This window comes from Stylophora pistillata, chromosome 5, assembly GCF_964205215.1.
Source record: "Stylophora pistillata chromosome 5, jaStyPist1.2, whole genome shotgun sequence".
NCBI classification, from domain to species: domain Eukaryota; kingdom Metazoa; phylum Cnidaria; class Anthozoa; order Scleractinia; family Pocilloporidae; genus Stylophora; species Stylophora pistillata.
In genome coordinates, this window is record NC_142523.1 from 3011109 (window position 1) to 3028912 (window position 17804).

A 17804-nucleotide genomic window follows, 5' to 3' on the forward strand; every position below is an offset into this window, starting at 1 on the left:
AAGGTTCAGTCTCAGCACACAATGTAAGAGAAATCGGTCAGATTGTCCGCGAGAATCTTACCGGAAATTATACTGAATACTTTCGCAGGTATCACTAGAGAACGTGTTTTAAAGTTTGCGAGGTTTGTATACAACACGATGGTTACATTCATTGATATGTCGCTTTAAACGTTAAACGAGATATAAGCTTAAATTTTTCTAGATTTTTTGCATAATTTGCTGTGACTGAAACTTTACCAATCCCGTGAGGTTATTTCGTCGCACGAGCCACGAAGGTATGTCGAGCAACTGGCGCTTTCGCCTACGTATCTTTCTGCCTTTTGTGCGCGCCAAATTCTAATCTTAGTAGTAAAGTCGTTCACAATACGGCCAAGGTTGCAGAGAACGTTGAGTTCGTGGACGACCTCCAGCAAGTGCTAAGAGAAAGCTTAGCTGTGTTTCCGTTTAGCTAATTAAAATCTGAACAAAAACTTATTAACAAGGAGATCGTGGGAAGGAAAGATGTTTTCGGGCAGTTACCGAAGGGGTTTGGAAAAAGTTTAATCTTTCAACTGCTGTCTAGAGTGTTGAAATTCTCTTCTAGTCCCTTGGTCATTGTCATTTCACCTCTTATGTCGATTGTTGAAGACCAAGTTAAATACCTATGATCATTAGGAATCGGTCCGATGCTGATTTCAATGGGAAAAACAAAACCAAAGACCAAGAAATGTTGGATGGAAGGGGCGGGGTTTGCTTTAGTGCAAATGTCAGCTTAGTAGTACAGGTGAATAAAGGCTGATAGTTTCGAAAGAAACTGTTTGGGGCTGCGTCGGTGGGAGTAACGAAATAATTTGGATATATCAACTAAGTTGAAATGGTAAATTGGCCACCGTAACGATTACAAAAGCTGACGTTTCGAGCGTTAGCCCTTCGCTCCGACGAAAGGCTAACGCTCGAAACGTCAGCTTTTGTAATCGTTACGGTGGCTAATTTACCATTTCAACTTTGTTGATATATCCAAATTGTTTAGTAGTACAGGGTCATCTACCTACATCTAATAAGCAAAAGTTTCCATGCTTAGCTTTTGTTTTTTGTCAAGCGAAGATGAGATTAGATTTTGGCACGCACAGAAAGTTGCACAAGTACCAGTTGCCCGACATACCTGCGTGGTCCGTGCCACGAAATAACTTCACGGGATTGGCAAAGTTTCAGTCACAGCAAATTATGCAAAAAATCTAGAAAAATTTAAGCTTAAATCTCGTTTAACGTTTAAAGCGACATATCAATGACTGTAACCATCGTGTTGTATACAAACCTCGCAAACTTTAAAACACGTTCTCTAGTGATACCTGCGAAAGTATTCAGTAATTTCCGGTAAGATTTTCGCGGACAGTCTGACCGATTTCTCTTACATTGTGTGCTGAGACTGAACCTTTTCACCTGAACCAAATCTCCCTCGCACGATCCAAACAAACATAGCGAGCAACTGAGCTACTAGTATAATGTCCGTGTTAAAACACACGAAAGTACTCTAAAGCACACTTCACTCTGATTGGGCAGAAAAACACAAAGATTTTCTGGCACCAATCAGATGGCAGAACGACTGCGACCGTTTGGAACTAGTCTTGTAAGACAATGTCCCCATGGGCTCTTCATGCCCTAACTTGAAATCAACTCAGCCCCTGGGTCTCCGAGGATGGTATTAGTGAAGAAAGAAGACGCTACTGAACGCTAGTTCAAGCACGAGACTTACAATGACTTCACCAAGACAGAGTTTTAGAATACAGCCATGGTAACTTTGTGCGATCATTCGCGTCAGACATGCGACAACTGCCAATGCACTAACGACAATGTAAGGCGATTATTTGCGACACGAAATACAACATCGTTGGATACAAATAAATGAATCGAGGCGGAACATAACCTCCGCTGAAAACGTTTGACCGCCTTCAAAATCGGCCAGAAGAGAAAATGAAAGTAACAGTGTCGAAATAACTTTTCGTGTTAACCGAGGTAAGAAATCGCTAAAAAGAGAAGTGAAGATGTCTTCCCCTCCATCAAGTGTTCCAAAACGGATGACTCATGCATGCCCACTTTCGTAATTTTCATAGTTGTCTTTGGAAGTATACCTGCGTTCTACTTAAAAACATGAAATGTACGATTCGCATAGGTTGTCCACAAAGGTAGCTGACGATGTAACCTGAAACTTGCCCATTTAATTAAGAAAAAAATCGACTCGGTCTTCCCGAAGAATCGTAATCCGTGTCGATTTGGAAACCGACCTATCATTTTCACATCGGTATAAGTGTTCATGACTAGCACATGAAAACACAAATTGGCCAAAGTTAAAGCTAAATTGGGGATAACTAACACAGTAATTTATCTCACAGGACTCGTACCAATCGATGGCCAAAGAAATAATAATAAAAAACAAACTTGAGCCACGAAATGGTACCAAAGTCTATAAAATAAGTATCTGACAGGAACGATCGTTCTACTCCAACGAGAAACAAATTGTGAAGACGACTTGAAAGTAACGTAGTATGCTAGCGTTTAAACCAAAAATCTTTACATTTATCGTATCTCACCTTTTACAAAGGCACCTTCCAACCAAAGAATAAAAATATCCAAGTTAAAAACCGTCTCGAAAAGCCAAAAACCTTCAACTTCAACCGGTGTGGTATTCTCCGCACAAACAACCGTTGACTATAAATCACCAATTGGATCGTATGGAATCTAGGCTGGGCGCCTTCTTATCACGTGATGCAAACGTCACATGTAAGCATTTCACTGATGATTGCTTACCTGCCTAATCACTATTTTTGGGCAAATAAACGTGTTCCTCAGACCCGAAAGATAATTTCTCTTTCCTTTTAAGTGTGCGGGTCAATACAAAAAGGCAATGACGTGATCCAAGATAATGCTGTATTATAATTCTGTGTTGTTTTCGAGCGAGAAAATTCCCTTTTGTTTCGTTCACCTGGGATGTTTCATGCAGTAATTTATGGAAATATTTTCGCCTCAGTCATTAAGAATGCTAACGCCATCGCAGAAATAATGCCTAAATATAAAAATTTAAATTCAAGGACGGTCATGACAAATTATGTTATGTCCTGTATTGTGCTGTTATCAAAACCGCGACGATATTTGTGGGTAACAAATTTCCGATTGAGGACAAATTCGTTAGCCTCTGAACCAAGCACACAAACGTCGGTGTTTTTTTTTTTTTTTTTTTTTTTTTTTTTTTTTTGTGGCAGAAGTTTCTGAAATCCGTGAAAAAGAAACTTCTAGAGAGGAAAAATTAGCAAGTTAGTTAACTGGCATGGTTTCATAAATATTCAAATATTCAACTGACAAAACTGAAAGAACTGAAAAACTGTTCCGGAAATGACGATGACCCGACCCTTGCCGAATAAGGAATTTCCCTAGAGAGTACATGACGTGACAGGAAGGATGGGGAGGGGGGGTTGCGGTATTTCGACACCTCCGACCCGTCATCATAAAGTCATGACAGAAAGCTCTGTCATCGACTTAAAATTCTTGGTTGAAAAATGCTTTTACGACCTTTTCCGTTTCCAACTCAATCACAATAGTAAACACTCTCTGAAATAATCTTTTCCCCCATGTTTTCAATAAATCATGTAGCTTTGGCTGATCGGTTTGATTTTTGGATAGCTTCGATATCGAAAAATTCTCTGGCCTATTTCAGGTGTTCATTTAGCAAAAAAATATGCTGCCGGGAGTGACGCAAACCAATTTTCACCTGCGTTTTTGTTTCCCATTGTCTTTTCTTTTCGTGGGTTGGACGGGAAAATGATAGCATTTATGACAATGACGATAATCATGATTATGATAAAAAGGAAAAAACTGATATAAAGATAAGACTGTAATAACAATTGTACGGAAAATAGATGGTCGACCAGGAGAGCCTGAGTCCAGGAGAGGCCCAATATATAAACCTGTTTTCTTACAAACCGAATCAATTTTAATTTTAATTTATTCCATTTTTACTGCATTATTGCAGTGGGGAAGGACTAGAAGGGAACATACGAACCATTCGAGCTAGTCTACCTTCCCACCCAGCCCACCCCAGGGGAGGACATCCATCACACAGTAATCTCGTGCCGTGGGAAATTAACATCTCCTACCCTAACCCTGCAGGAGACGGGACCACCATGTATTCGTCCCTATCCGAGAAGACTAGAATGTCTAACCATTTCTTGATGTTATAGAAAGGTAGCAAATTCTTCTCAATTATTTTAAGACATTGAGCGTTGGTCCGGCCGGGGCTTGAACCCTCGACCCCCCGCACAAATAAATTGAGAAAGGCGGCTAGACACATTGTTGTGCCCGACTGATGAATTACTCAGAACAGGTGACAAAATCTGCTGTTTTTTTCCCTAGGCTGCGGTAAAGATCTAAAGCCGTTAAAAACAAATTAACGCTAGCGCCGTTGGTCTTGCTCATTAAATTAATTATGCACACAGCCGTAAGCCGCACCAAGCAGCCGTCTGGCGTAAGTTCACTCAAAGGCGAAAGGAAAATACAATCCGGAACTACATTGGTTTTACTTAAATGCCCTAGGATTGATGAAAATAATTGCGTCACCCTTTACACCAATCGGACGCAAAACTATAATAATAGAATTCACTACGTCTCACCCACTTTTTACTATGCTTTTTTCACTGACCCTTTGAGAACTTTTTCTTGGGGGGGAGGGGGGGTTGGGTGGTGGTGAGTTCACGTGAGTACATTCAACAGCCTCTAACATGATGCAGACAAGTGGAGTTAAAGGCGCCCCGCTCCTTCCTCTACCCGACAAGGTCGGCTTAATCAATGGCCTTGAACTTAAATATACCTAATAGCCGTGTATTCAACAGCGTAATGGCATTTGCCACATCATTTTAAGAAGGCAGAATTAAGAGTCATTTAGTCGCTCCCGCGTACCGAACAAACCGCAAATCAGAAAGGGTTTATTGTGCAGCATTTTAACGACAGTAGTGCAGATGGTCGTTTGCGAGAAAGTAATGTTTTATCCAAAACAAATGATCAAATCAGTGGCGTCAAGCTGCGTAGGTTACTTCTTAAATTTCGTAAACAACATTGGTTATCCTTCTATCAGAAAAATAGCCTCGGGCGTGTGCGCGTCCGAACTATGCAGTCAGACAAAGGCTAATGTATTATTTCGTCAAAACATCAAAACAACACTAGTCTTATCATATTCGCCAGGAGCTTCGAAATTTGTTTAACGCACATATATCTATATGTCATGAAGTCTTCAAACTTGCATGATTTTAATTCATAGATTGCGTGTAATTTAGACGCTTATGTTTTGAAGACTGCGGTTTGTTATCAGTCATGCGGTTAAAACTGGATTGCGAGATGTTTTTGTAAAGGATCTTGTCCACTCCCAGGAGAAGAATTGTACGTCGCTCAACCATGAAAACCTGCGAAAAATAAGTTCGAGTGAAAACTAACTATGCACGCAGCTTCAGCTACACCAGATTTACGAAAAACAAACTTGTGCGCTATTCTCGTACTTAGGCTTCCCTCTTGTAAACGGATCACGCGGAAAAAAAGTTGCTCACTACCCGATTCTTCCCGCAGCCATTTAAAAAATGTCTAGCCACTCAAGTTGGTGATAGTCTGCAGGCCACCGCAGTCTTAAACCGGAAACAAGCAGAAATACGTATGCTTAAAGGAAACGGAAATACACGCACAATAAGCTCTTCAAAAATCAAGAGTGCTTCAAGTCTTACAAGTTATCCATCTCTTGTTACTCAAGACATCTGGCTCGCAGATATCAAGATCACGGATAATATCAGCTGATATGTTTGGATACTGTAAGAGAAACATCATAGTAGCCATAATAAGCTTCTTCGGGACTAGTGCTGCAGGGATACAGATTACGCTGACTTGGATGTTTCAGCTTCTTTCAGTCCATCGAAAAGGCCTAAAAAATCGAAAAGTTATTTTCTTTTTGATATTGTACTTTGAATTTGTACAGCTAAATATCGGCAACGGTGGAAACATTTTCAAAGATCAATATCTTAGCTCTTCGATATTCCTACCAGAAGTTCTAATGTCCACGAAACGTTTCTTTGCTAAAAAAAGACAAACGACACAAAAATTAAAAATCAATAATCGAACGAATATATGATTTTAGAGAGCACTAACAAGCGGATAGCCAAGAAGATTTAACACAGCGCGAATTTAGTTCCACGTTTAGCGAGCCCGCGCTCTTCCACGAGAACAAACGAAGACACAGTCCGAGAAAAAGGCAGAAATCGTTTTATCTAATGGCGATGGGGGGAGGGGAGAGTGGGAGAGCGGTAAGTCATGAAGTTAGAGTTGTACATTAACTCATTATAATCATTTTCGATCTGTTAGAGCCTACTGGCCCTTCCTTGGCAACACCCCCCACCCCTCCCCCAGCATTAACTTCTAACTTCTAGTTTCAACAAAAATAAAATCAAAATGCTGATTTAATTTTCCTATGGCCTAACAGTTCATGAAGTAATCGCTCTTGCATTTGTAAAATTACTTCTCGGGGTAATTGGTGTCACCCAGAATGCATGTGCGTGCCTATTTTGGGCTGTAACGCAACTCGAGATAAAATTATTGCGTGCCGCCGAAGATATCCATGATGATTTGGAAATCACGTTTCACTATCGAAAAGACTCGCTAAAAAAAGGTAAACGAAGCTAAATTCAGGAAACATTTATCGCAATTTTTTTTCTTCCAGTTAGAAAATATGAATGCTATTTGCATAAGCTGTGGGACCCTTGATGATGTCCTTTTACAAAGAGTTATGTTCTCTAATAATTTCCATAACGACCAAAAAACTCAATGGGCTTGTTCTTAGGGGTACAGGTTGATTGCGTGGCTGGAGATCCCAGAGTATCGATATCATTACCCCCGCCAGCCTTTGGCTTTATGACTACACCGTCATACATCCCCATGGATGGATCCTCGTCGAAGTAGCTGAAGGGCCTCAGGTAGAAGCTTGCGGAGTTCCCTGGGGTTGCTGTATTGGGGACATCTTCCGAGTGCATGACATGCATCATCCCAATAGTGACCCAAGCGACCAGATCTTCGTTTTCGATGTCTTCATTATCTGCGTAAAACTTTGTGAAGTCCAACACGGGATCGGCCATGTCCAGTTGATTGTACATACAGGAGCTCCTCTCTTCTGTGTCCTTTTGTTTTGTGACCGTCATTTGGTTTAGGGACCAAGCCGCGCCCTTAATCATGGGCCAAGCCTCGGGGATCATCTGTTTCATCATGTCCCTGATCTGAACGCGATAACCACGATGGACACCGAAGGCGTTCTTCTGTTCTTTGTTGAAGAAATTTAAGAAAGTGGGGGTCTGAAAATTGAAATGGTACACCGCATCCTTCTCTTTTGTTCGAACTCGGCGCTTCAAGATCTTTTGTACGTGTCGGTCACCGAGAAACCAAGGACTTGTGATGTTCTCCAGGCCAACCTCGACAGTCTGGTGAGAGTTCTTAGTGCCACGTACATCAATGTCGACTTTGTAGTTAAAAATGTGATCATGCAGGCTTCCCGCCATCTTGGGGTGGATCTGGTATGCGTATGGGTCCTCGTCAGGAGTATAGAAAGTAGTTTGTGCATAGCCACTGGTTGTGGTTCGCACTTCTAACACACCATTGGGATAGAAAATGTAATCGAGAACATAATCGTAGTTATATGTTGTCGAAGCTGTTCGAAGGATCAGTGCGCTTCCAGGGACCCCTCCATAGAAGTTGTAGCTACCTTGAAAATCGGTGTCATAATGTCTTCGTAAGGGAATCCCGATGTCTTGTTCAAAAACACAGACCGCGTTCTTGTACACGGCTGGCTCTTTAACACCAATGAAATGAATCAAATCAAAGAACGTCGCTGTGTTAGGACAGTCCAGGCCACGAAGAAGTTCAAAACTCATGGATCCCATGTTCCAAGCGGTGTCAAGGAAATTGGTAAACATTGGCTTGGGTGCCCAACCGGAATAAAACGCTTCAGCCTCCTGCGCGCTCAGCTCGTAGACTATCCTATCACCTTTAAACCGGATGTCGAACAGTTGTATACCGGAAGAGGTCCGAGACCGGAAACAGAAACTCCAGCCCATGTATTCTATGTGACGTCCGCTGACAGTGTACCGCTTGCCATCGGGCTCATAGAGCTGAGGATTTCGAAGTGGCTTGGCGGGTTCTTTCTTCCCACGTCGCTGATAAGTTGAAAATCTTCCGTTGTCTTCTGGTGCTTTGAAAACTGGCATCTTCGATCCGCTGTTAAAGGCGTTCACTAACTCGTCTACCGTGTCATAAGTTGCATTGTTATAAAATATTTTATCCACTTTCCAGAGGGACACGTCGTTGCCGCTTGTATCCAAACGCATCTCAAAACCTACAGGATGAATGTAATATCCAATCAAATCCCGCATCAACCACGTCCACGTTTTTCGCTCGTTGATCTTGAACGTACTGGGAGCTGCTAGACCCCATTTCAAACACTTGGGCTGCAAACAGTCCAACATCGAATAACCATCCGTTCCCTCTTTGAGAAGTTTATCAACGCCAGGGTGCGAAGTCAAATTACGAATTAATTTGTCCATTAGGTCGATCTCTTTAGGGTCTGGGAATCGCGCGTTGAATGGGATCGGATATTTTTGACCAGGGCCCTTCGATTCTGCGTGCTGACTAGGCTTTTCGACCGGACTCACTAAATATTCTCTCACATCCGGGTTTGCTTTCCCCCCATTGTACAAAACCACTCGAGCCTTGCGTGTAGGTTTCGGGGCGTTGTTCGTGTCAAGGTAAGCGAGCGCCTCGGATTTCTGCGGCTGTTGCAGCTCGATCAAGTAAATATAGTTTTCGTTGATGTTGGCATTTTCATACGCTGTTGCGTTCAAGGACGGTTGCTTGATGATATAGTCTCGAACTGCAATTATTTCTTCCTTGGATAAATCTCGGTAGAGCTCTGTCCAACCATGGGAGCCCTCTGATGGTGCATTCAGCTGAGTTTTTTCCGGGCACTCTTCGATACTGGGGGATGAACTTCCAGTTTCTGCAGCGCTGTCCTTGCCATTTCCGAGAGCGACCACAATTAACGCAATGAGCAAAGCTACAGATAGCAAAATGAAGATCACAAGGAGGACTTTCAAAATAAGATTCGATTTGTCGCCGTTCTTATCCGCCATTGTTTGTGCGACTCGCCTGGACGATGATGACAACAGACTAAATTTTATGTACACAATAGTCTCTATTTGGACAATATTCAGACAATTACGCAATTTGACGGGTCAAGTATCTTTTTATCAAAATGATCACACTTGGCGACATCTCGATTCTCTCCGGAGTAAACAACATGATTCCAGTCACAACTCGTCTTTTATCGACATTGGACGAGGTCCATACCAGTGATGGAAAAATTTTGTACACGTTCAAATATTGTAATTCCGTGCATAAGTTCCTCTTTTTACTTTTCCCGGAAGAATTCTAATGAATTTAGTCGGCAAGTATACAGCTCCGCCTACCTCCTACTGGAAGTGACATTTAACTCTTAGGACATGCAAGCGAAACACTCGAACATTGTGCAGTTTAGAGCAGGCAGACAAAAGCCCTGTTTTATGCTTTCAGTTTGCTGAAGTAAAGAAAAACAAAACAGGAAAAGGAAAAAGGAAGCAGCAAAAAAAATTACTCGATAAACAAACGGCATGGAAGTTGCGTGCAGTTCGCTGTGCCTTTATTTTTAGTCACTGAGAACAGATGCACCACAGGATTTTTTAGTCGTAGATGGTTAACAATTGCCTTGAAAAAAAATGTGAAATTTTGAATCGCGCTGACCAAAGTCGCTTTTCTCGAAGCGTGGTATAAACAAACACAGAGCTGCCAAGTTCTTTAAACGGAGAATCTGAGGCTTAAAAAGGACCGCATGAAATAGAGCGACCCTCTTTCTGCTTGAAATCTCCTTGCCACGCCGACTCACGTAGCCTTTAAAGTTTTCTGTAATTCAAGTTTTTTTAATGCTGATGTTGTGTCAATTGTCATTCCCACAATGCAAATGTTATCGAAGGCCATCACAGACACAACCATTGTTAGCTGTTGTGTAACTGGCTAGACATGCAAGCGACCAACTATACGTAAGTAAGTTAAGTCTGCTTTAAATTAACAGTAGGTTTTGCACGAGTAAGTATGCCAGGTCGTGAAGGTAGGTTAGTCATTTGTATATGTTAGGTATCAGTGTATGCTACACCAGTAAACTATACTAGTTTTGTCATTAGTTATCCTTATTATATAAGTGATGTTAGCCTTGTAAGTTAAGTACGCTATGTTTTTACTGTAATTTGTAAGTATTGTATAAAAAAACACTAAATAAATAAATTTGAAAAAAATTATTTTTTCTCTGTTTTGATGTCAAGACCCGAACAACAGTCCGGACTGATTGTTTTAAGGTTATGGATATCGTCAATTGTCATCTCAACAAAAGAAATTTGAACCGCGACAGTCCAGATTAAAACTGACTAATGGCCAAAGTTTATCACAGATCCATCGACTCCTGAAAAATGACCAAAGTTTATCACAGATCCATCGTCTCCTTGTTATTGTGCAACTGGCGACCCGTGGGGAACGGGGGGGGGGGGGAAGTCGTGCGACCAACTGCTGTTGTCAGTGTCTGTCACCAAAATCCTTCTACTCCGTAGAACAGCAGAAATGTAACAACTAGGAATCTGTATCCTTTTTAATCTCATTGTCCAGTATGAAGGGCCAGCCTCTGAAATCTCTTTCTTAACAATAGTTTTAGAAATTATTTCTTTATTTCTTCACCGAGATCGCCTACGCAATCGTCGTCCCTATTGCCTACGTCATCTTCGTCGTCTCTGTTATCGTCGCCGTCGTCGTCACCTTCGTCGTCGCTCGTATCATCATCATCGTCGCCACTTTCGTCGTCGCTATCACCGTCTCCGTCGTCGTCACCTTCGTCGTCGCTTGTATCATCCTCGTTCCCACTTTCGGAACTGTCATTGTCGCTTTCAGTTCCACGTGTCCCGCATATATTTTCAGCGGAATTGGTTTTCTCCTCTTCCTTTTGAACCAAACATGCGGCCAGTTCCAGTTCTTCTAACTGCCAAGACAAATCGCCTTTACTCATTTGGACCTAAACGACACGAAAGGAAAACTTCAAATTGACGAGTTTTGCTGCTCTTTTGCAACCATTTTACTCAAAATACCAAGTCACATTTTTCTTTCTGGCAGCTAATATGGAGAATATGGCTTCAATTACTGAGAGGCGAAGGAGTTGTAAAGTCTTTAAAGTTTTCCGCCCCTGACTCGTTCAACTCGCGAAATCTGATATTTGAATTTCCCTCCTGGCTGGTACCACCACATACGTTCAGAAATAGGTTATGGCAAAAGGCCCATTATTTTGTCTTGGTGATGGATATTTAGCCCCATTTAAAGTTCGCTTTTTACCACTATTGCGAATTCGCCCCTTGAAGTAAAACAAGTTCGCCCCCATCTTTACCAGTTTGCCCCCTAATCTTTAAATTTTGGAAATCAGTTAATTAATACTCTCTTCCTCATAAATTCGCCATTTCTCACGAATTGTTTTCTGTACAAGGCATCGCGTGTAATTCAGCAACAGCTGCACTTAGAGAGAAACAGGCACGCGCCGAAGGATTTTCGCGCTGGAGTCCTGATCAAAATGTAGGACCTTCGGCCACAGATTTCTTTGGTTTCCGACAAGACACTTTACTCTTACAGTAATTCTCGCCACCCAGCTCTATAAGAGACAAAAGGAACACTGCCGCTCCTTGCAACGGATACCGGATTAAGATCGTGCGAGCAGAAAATAGGAGTCAGTCTCGTTCGTATACTTAAAGGCAAATACAATGATTGTCAAATACCTGTTCGAGGTTTTTTGCTAAAGACGAAAGCTTCTTACGGCTGTTTCAAGAAAAAAATAATATGGTAACGAGGCAACGCATTGACGGGGCAAGCTCCCAAACCCCGATAAAAAGCAGAAACTGCCAATCGATCATGCAAGTGTAAGGAAACTTCTAAATAATATATTTTTTGTTGAATATATTTGGAATTACACCTTGTCAACGTCATCTTTCTGGGAAAAACCCTTCTTGAATAGAATTTCCCTTTAACTCTTTACAACTTCCTTAACGAGTGCCCTTCTAATTCAATTCCTATGGCAATTACTGGTGATGACAACAAGTCTATACCCGAGTCTCCGTGGTCAATGCATGACATGTCTGCTATTTGAAAAGAGGACTTTCCAAAGCAAGCAGAAAACTTGCCGAGGAAAACTTGCGGATTAGAGATTGTCATCCGGGATTGCTGGATTTTGCTTTACTTTGCATTCTATTGGTCTAGAACACTTTCGGATACCCTCTCAACCAATAAGATACAGAAGTTAAAACCAATCGTGATCTTGGTTGCTCGCGTCTTCCCGCGTCTTCCCGCTCTTTTCACGTTGAGAGTTCTCATTGGCCCCTTATGATATTTTCTGAGCTCTGATTGGCCGCCGTGGTTTCCTTGGATTACGAGACACTATCAAAAGGCGCTCTCACACAGACTTAGGAATCAGTATTTGGAAACGCTCGGCCTCCGAGTTACAATACACAGAGATAAATATGACTCTAAAACATCTTACCTGGCTTTTTGAATCCAAACGCAGTAGTCGGTCAAATAGAGATCATTCAACAGAAACCAAGGGTCTTCTTCACGACACAGGGCATGGAGTTCTAATAGACATCTCAACACCTGTCGACGACCTGCCAAGGAATGAAGTATTTGACCTCTAACTCCCCATTGTAATGTCAACATTGGCCCAATGTTGTCAATACTTATCCTGGCTTCTACAGCATGACACGACTAAGAATATTGCTACTCCCCCTAGATGGGATTCACAGATTCCCCCTTCCCCCTTCATTTGCCCAAAATTCTTTACAATTTCATGGTAATCATTGGAATTTCCGCGTGGAGAGGGCTGTTGGAAAACTAAGGCGAAGGCCTCTTTTGGCTTTCTTAATCTCATCCGTTTTTTGTTCAGAATAAAGTCTGGCTCAAATCAGAGACTACATCATCTATAAAATTTCCGAATCTTGATTCCGCAACGTTAAAAACAGTAACTGTTATGCTTCACACAAAAAAAGACACTACGGCTACATACCAAGGGAAAATATCTTTTTTGTGTCCTCAACAACTGCAGTGATCAAAGACCAGTGTCGATAAAGAGGATATGATAAAGATCGGCGAGCACAAGAAATTATGTCATCATGGATGCTGTTGAAGGACTGAGAAAACCAAAAATATGTATTCAAGTCTGGTCTTATATGAAGGAATTTTCCAGGATGGGTCCCCCCTAGTAATCGTCTTACTTGCATTTTAGGAGGGGTGGTATGCGAATGTGATGTCAAATGCTTAAGGACCCCTGGCTGCAACCTGGCTTGGATCACCGGCCGCTGTTTGAGAAATAAGACCCCCCCTCCCCTCCCCTCTCCTCTTCTCTGTACCAAAAAGCAGACACGAGGGAATGGCAGAAATCGAGCTGAGCTGTAACCCTGTTTTGTACCACAATTCTTTGCATGCTTACTAACAGTCTTAATCTCAGTAAAGGAGGTCTATCTTAACGTGCTTTGACAGGAACTTCCTGCCCTTGAGGCGTGCTCGGCTAAAATAATGACAAGAGTATTATTCCCCGTGTGGGCTCAGAAGTTTTTCATGTAAATATATAAGTATAAATTTTTAACTTAGATATGAAATAGATATAGAGGTTTTTTTTCTTTTTGCACTAGGTCTATAAAGGTGTTCTGCAAATATCTGTCATTTCAATGAAAAGTGTCTTACTTCAAACCACGAGAATGTAGAACTTATCCGTGAGATGGTCCAAGGTGATTCAACCTGGCAAACAACATTTTGTAAATCACTATTAGCTTAGATAAAATCCTTCGCACTAGATAAACAGAACGGATCCTTTTGGTTGGGTGTAAAATGCAGTCAAGCTTCAGTAGCAATACTTAGTGACATTCAGCTTTGATCATTTCTTCAGGCTATGATTTTGAGGGTGTTTCAAATAAGGGGGATGGAGCTGCATGTTCACATAGATGAGAGGTAAATAAAACATCTTGAGCTTGAGGTGAACAAAAAAACTTCTAGAACCAAGGTACTAGTACACCCTGTATTTTTCAATTCTTTACCGTATTTTCTCCTTCTGTAGTGCGATGATATAGACGATATCAACGAGACCAAGGAATAGTGAAAGTTCTTCTTTGTCGTCAAGAAGGTTTGTAATTAGTTAAGGGCACTTAACCGTAAAGACATGTTTGTAATCACTTACTAAATAAATGCATACATTGTAAAACCTAGATGTATAAAAGATAGAAAGTAATAAAAGCAATTGCAGAAAAAGTTTAAAACTGACATTTTCTCATTGTATAAAAATAACTATTACTGTAAACAAATAAAAATATTATAATCAAGGATTTTAATGGAAGAGGAAGTGATTATTGGTGGATACATGTATATTGTATTTATATGCACTAGGCTCCAAATCCACAATTTTTAAATTAATATTAGTAACTTTTCTTCAACACTAACTTAAAGCTGGATATTTTATTGTTTTCAACTAGTGTGCACTGCAGTAGCAGTTTTTTTCTCTCTTTTTTTTTTCTTTTATAAAATCACTTTTTAACCCAAAGCTACCAGCCAAACCTAAGTTGTTTCACTGAAAGAAGCGAACACTACTTCTCCAAACTAACCAATCAGTTGGAAAAGCACTTATCAGTAGTTTTTGGTTATTTTAATGGATTATGTTTCCTATGAGTTTAAGGATATAATCTTTATTTGGAAGTCTCCTCAACTGGTCTTTCTCTTCATCTGTGAACTGAACTACAAAATAAAGACAATAAAATTTAACTCACAAACTGATTGCCCATTAAATGACATACCGTGATAACGTTCATTGTGTCTCCCTGGGTTAAAAAGCTATGTTTTTCCATGATCTAGAACACATTTGTGATAATTCATGTCAGAATTAGGTTTGAATTTATTTCATTCTTGTAAAATTGCATATTAGGAAAGAAGATTTGGGCTATTTTGACTGTGCCATGATAGTTTCCAGCTCTCAAGATCTAAGGTGGAATTTTCCCTTCTTGGTATTACACGCGTCCTTTCAAGAGAGTTTGGTGTTTAATCAAGACAAAACTTACCTACCTGCGTCTAGCTTAATGATAAAATCACTTCTGTTTTCTCAATACCCGTTTTCTGAATAATGCACTGGAGATTATTTGACTTTCTTGTGATCATCAGTTCTAAGTATTGAATGGTTAAAACACTTTCTTTTAAAGAATCCTATTAACGATGGTCATAATAGCAAAGAATACCTGTTTTCTCTTCTTGCTCACTTGGATGCTCTCTGTTAGCCTACAAAATAGTTTCCAAATTCAAAAAAGTTGATCACTGGTTGAGGAAATGGTGAAGCCATCAGTAACAATAACTAGCCAAACCCTATCTTGATGACAAAATGACCAGCTCTCAGTTGGCTTGTTAGCTCAGTTGGTAGGGCATTGATCACAGAGATCATGGGTTCAAATCCTGCACAGGCCTAAAATATTTCTAGGCCCTATTTTCACTATTGCTTAAGAAGTGTTCATCATTGTGAAGATTGCTACCAGGTTCATTATTATCATCATCTCAGAAAGAAACATCATTTTGAGTTTGTGCACTATCTTTAATCATACCAGATAAAACAAAGATCATAATTCGGTGGTTGTCCTGTGGTCTTTATGTGCTTAACAGATGCATTTGTGTCACAGGACTCTCTGACATGATTACACTTTAAAGAAGTAGTACCTCAAAAGAGTTTTGTTTGTGCTGTTGCCATTTAGCATCCCAAGGTGGCTTGTAATCCAAGAGATGCTGAATTTGATCAACATTGAAATAATCTGCCCTGATATGGAAGAAGTTAAAGTAACTTGTGGTAGCTGTTCATTCAAACAAAATGGAGTGGTTTGAATGTATACGGTACATGTGCCCACTGCCTAGAAATGAACAATTTCATGACAATAATTGACAAATGGTAAACACCACAGCGTACACTATTGAGTTATGGATGCACGCAGGAGGTTGCTAAGCACGAAAGAAGCGTAAGAGTTGCTCGAGGCGATAGCCGAGAGCAACTCTAGCTTCTTGAGTTTTTTTCTGGTCGCGTAAGATTTGTTAAATAAAAGGGAACTCTTTAGCTACAATGTAACAATGTTATGTTATAAAACAAATGGTAAACACCACAGCGTACACTATTGAGTTATGGATGTACTTGGGAGGTTGCTAAGCACGAAAGAAGCGTAAGAGGTTCTCGAGGCGATAGCCGAGAGCAACTCTAGCTTCTTGAGTTAGTTTCTGGGGAAAGCTACCTTATAAGTAACACCCAGAAAAACTACCTTAAAGGCTCTCCTTTGTATAGTTTCTAATTTGGATGACAAATATCGTTTAGCGGCCTTACAACAAATATAGTCTATGTAGTCATTCCATTTAAGATCGTCTCTGATTTTAGCACCAAGTAATTTAAAAGCTAAGACACGTTCGAGCCTGTGGAATAACAGTCTTCGGGTACTCTATAAAATTTATCAGTATTTCGTTACACTTCCGAGGGTTGAACCTCATCTTACGGTCAATACAAAGTGAGTGTGTGTCCCTAACAGCCAAATCGAGAAGGCTTATTCAATTGCGAGGCAGAATTTGTACAACTGTGGTATCATCAATATATTTTGCTCTCACATCCCAATCCCTTAGGAGCCTATTTATCATGACTGAGAAAAGGGTGACACCCATCTTGGTCCCTTGGGGTATACCTCCATGGGTATACTTCCAATCCGATAAAACGTGTCCGATGCGCACGGCTTGAGTTCTATTTGTTAAAAAAGATCTCATCCAACTGAATAGCACTGGGTCCACACCGAGCAGTGATAATTCCTCCATAAGGATCTGATAGTATTTGGCATTTGTTTCACAACTGTGTACGAGATCTACGGCTCCCTCGCTTCCCACAGCTGTGGCATTTAAGACCCAACGAGAGGGCAACTCAGCGTAAGCTTCTTCGACCCTGCACGTCTCCTAGCCTTGCGAATTACCCTGGGCAGTCGAGGGTTCTGATAATGCTTCTGTCCCCGAACTTAATGGAGACTTGCATTTTCTGTGCAAACTACATCCATGCCACTAATACTTTAAATCACTAACAGACTTAAATCAACTCCACATAGAGGCGAGCAGCACCATACAAGATGGCGAACAACAGTATTTACAAAAAGCCAGTGCTTTGTCGTGTGGCTTTTTCTGAACAGCTTCCGAACGAATGGCGAAATCTTAAAGTGCATTCATTTTCAAATTATATTTTCTGAAAGTTTGTACAAGGAGGAAGGCTTATCATTTTTCCCTGAGGGTAAAACTTTCATTCTGTGTACTGCATTCTTCATGCGCGGGATCGATTCCTCGTAATAGAAATAGGTCCGCAATGTGGGGGCTATCAATTACTGGTGGAAGCTCTTGTTGGAACCACTATTGTATTAATGCGAACACCTCCAGTTACCACCATTTTTGTGAAACCCTGTTTGAACTGTTAGTTAAACTATGCAATCAAGAGCTGTTGTGATGGAGCGGTCTAGTAAGTGTCTGTAGGCACCTGGGGTACCCAACTGGACTTTTCCACAGAAAACTACCAAAGTTGGCTTAACGTCACGTTGGCAAAAAAGAGTTAATTATAGCGTAGTGTGTTATAGTCGAATTTTCAGTCCCAGCTTGTTCGCTGAAGCTGGCCA

At 40.9% G+C, this 17804-nt stretch overlaps 1 protein-coding gene and 2 pseudogenes across 4 annotated transcripts in view; all 3 read right to left on the reverse strand.

The window, feature by feature from the left end:
- The window catches only part of LOC148729825 (fibronectin type III domain-containing protein-like), a 36451-nt gene extending 33606 nt beyond the window's left edge, over positions 1–2845 (reverse strand). The window contains exon 1 of one of the 2 annotated variants that reach the window (XR_016001176.1): positions 2568–2844. The gene's annotated coding sequence lies outside the window, so the exon portion shown is untranslated. Of the gene's footprint in view, positions 1–2567 lie in introns of both variants that reach the window. The other variant, XM_088759993.1, reaches the window with a different exon arrangement.
- Positions 2846–6446: 3601 nt separating this feature from the next.
- On the reverse strand, positions 6447–9517 carry LOC148729828 (diamine oxidase [copper-containing] pseudogene; annotated as a pseudogene). The gene has a single exon (XR_016001178.1). The product of XR_016001178.1 is annotated as a diamine oxidase [copper-containing] pseudogene (transcript).
- A 190-nt stretch (positions 9518–9707) lies between these two features.
- On the reverse strand, positions 9708–15978 carry LOC148729829 (protein SHQ1 homolog; annotated as a pseudogene). The gene is made up of 9 exons (XR_016001518.1): positions 15844–15978; positions 15375–15414; positions 14826–14880; positions 14190–14276; positions 13840–13893; positions 13163–13286; positions 12644–12764; positions 11886–11925; positions 9708–11137 (listed from the first exon to the last, which is right to left on the reverse strand). The product of XR_016001518.1 is annotated as a protein SHQ1 homolog (transcript).
- Between the last annotated feature and the right edge of the window lie 1826 nt (positions 15979–17804).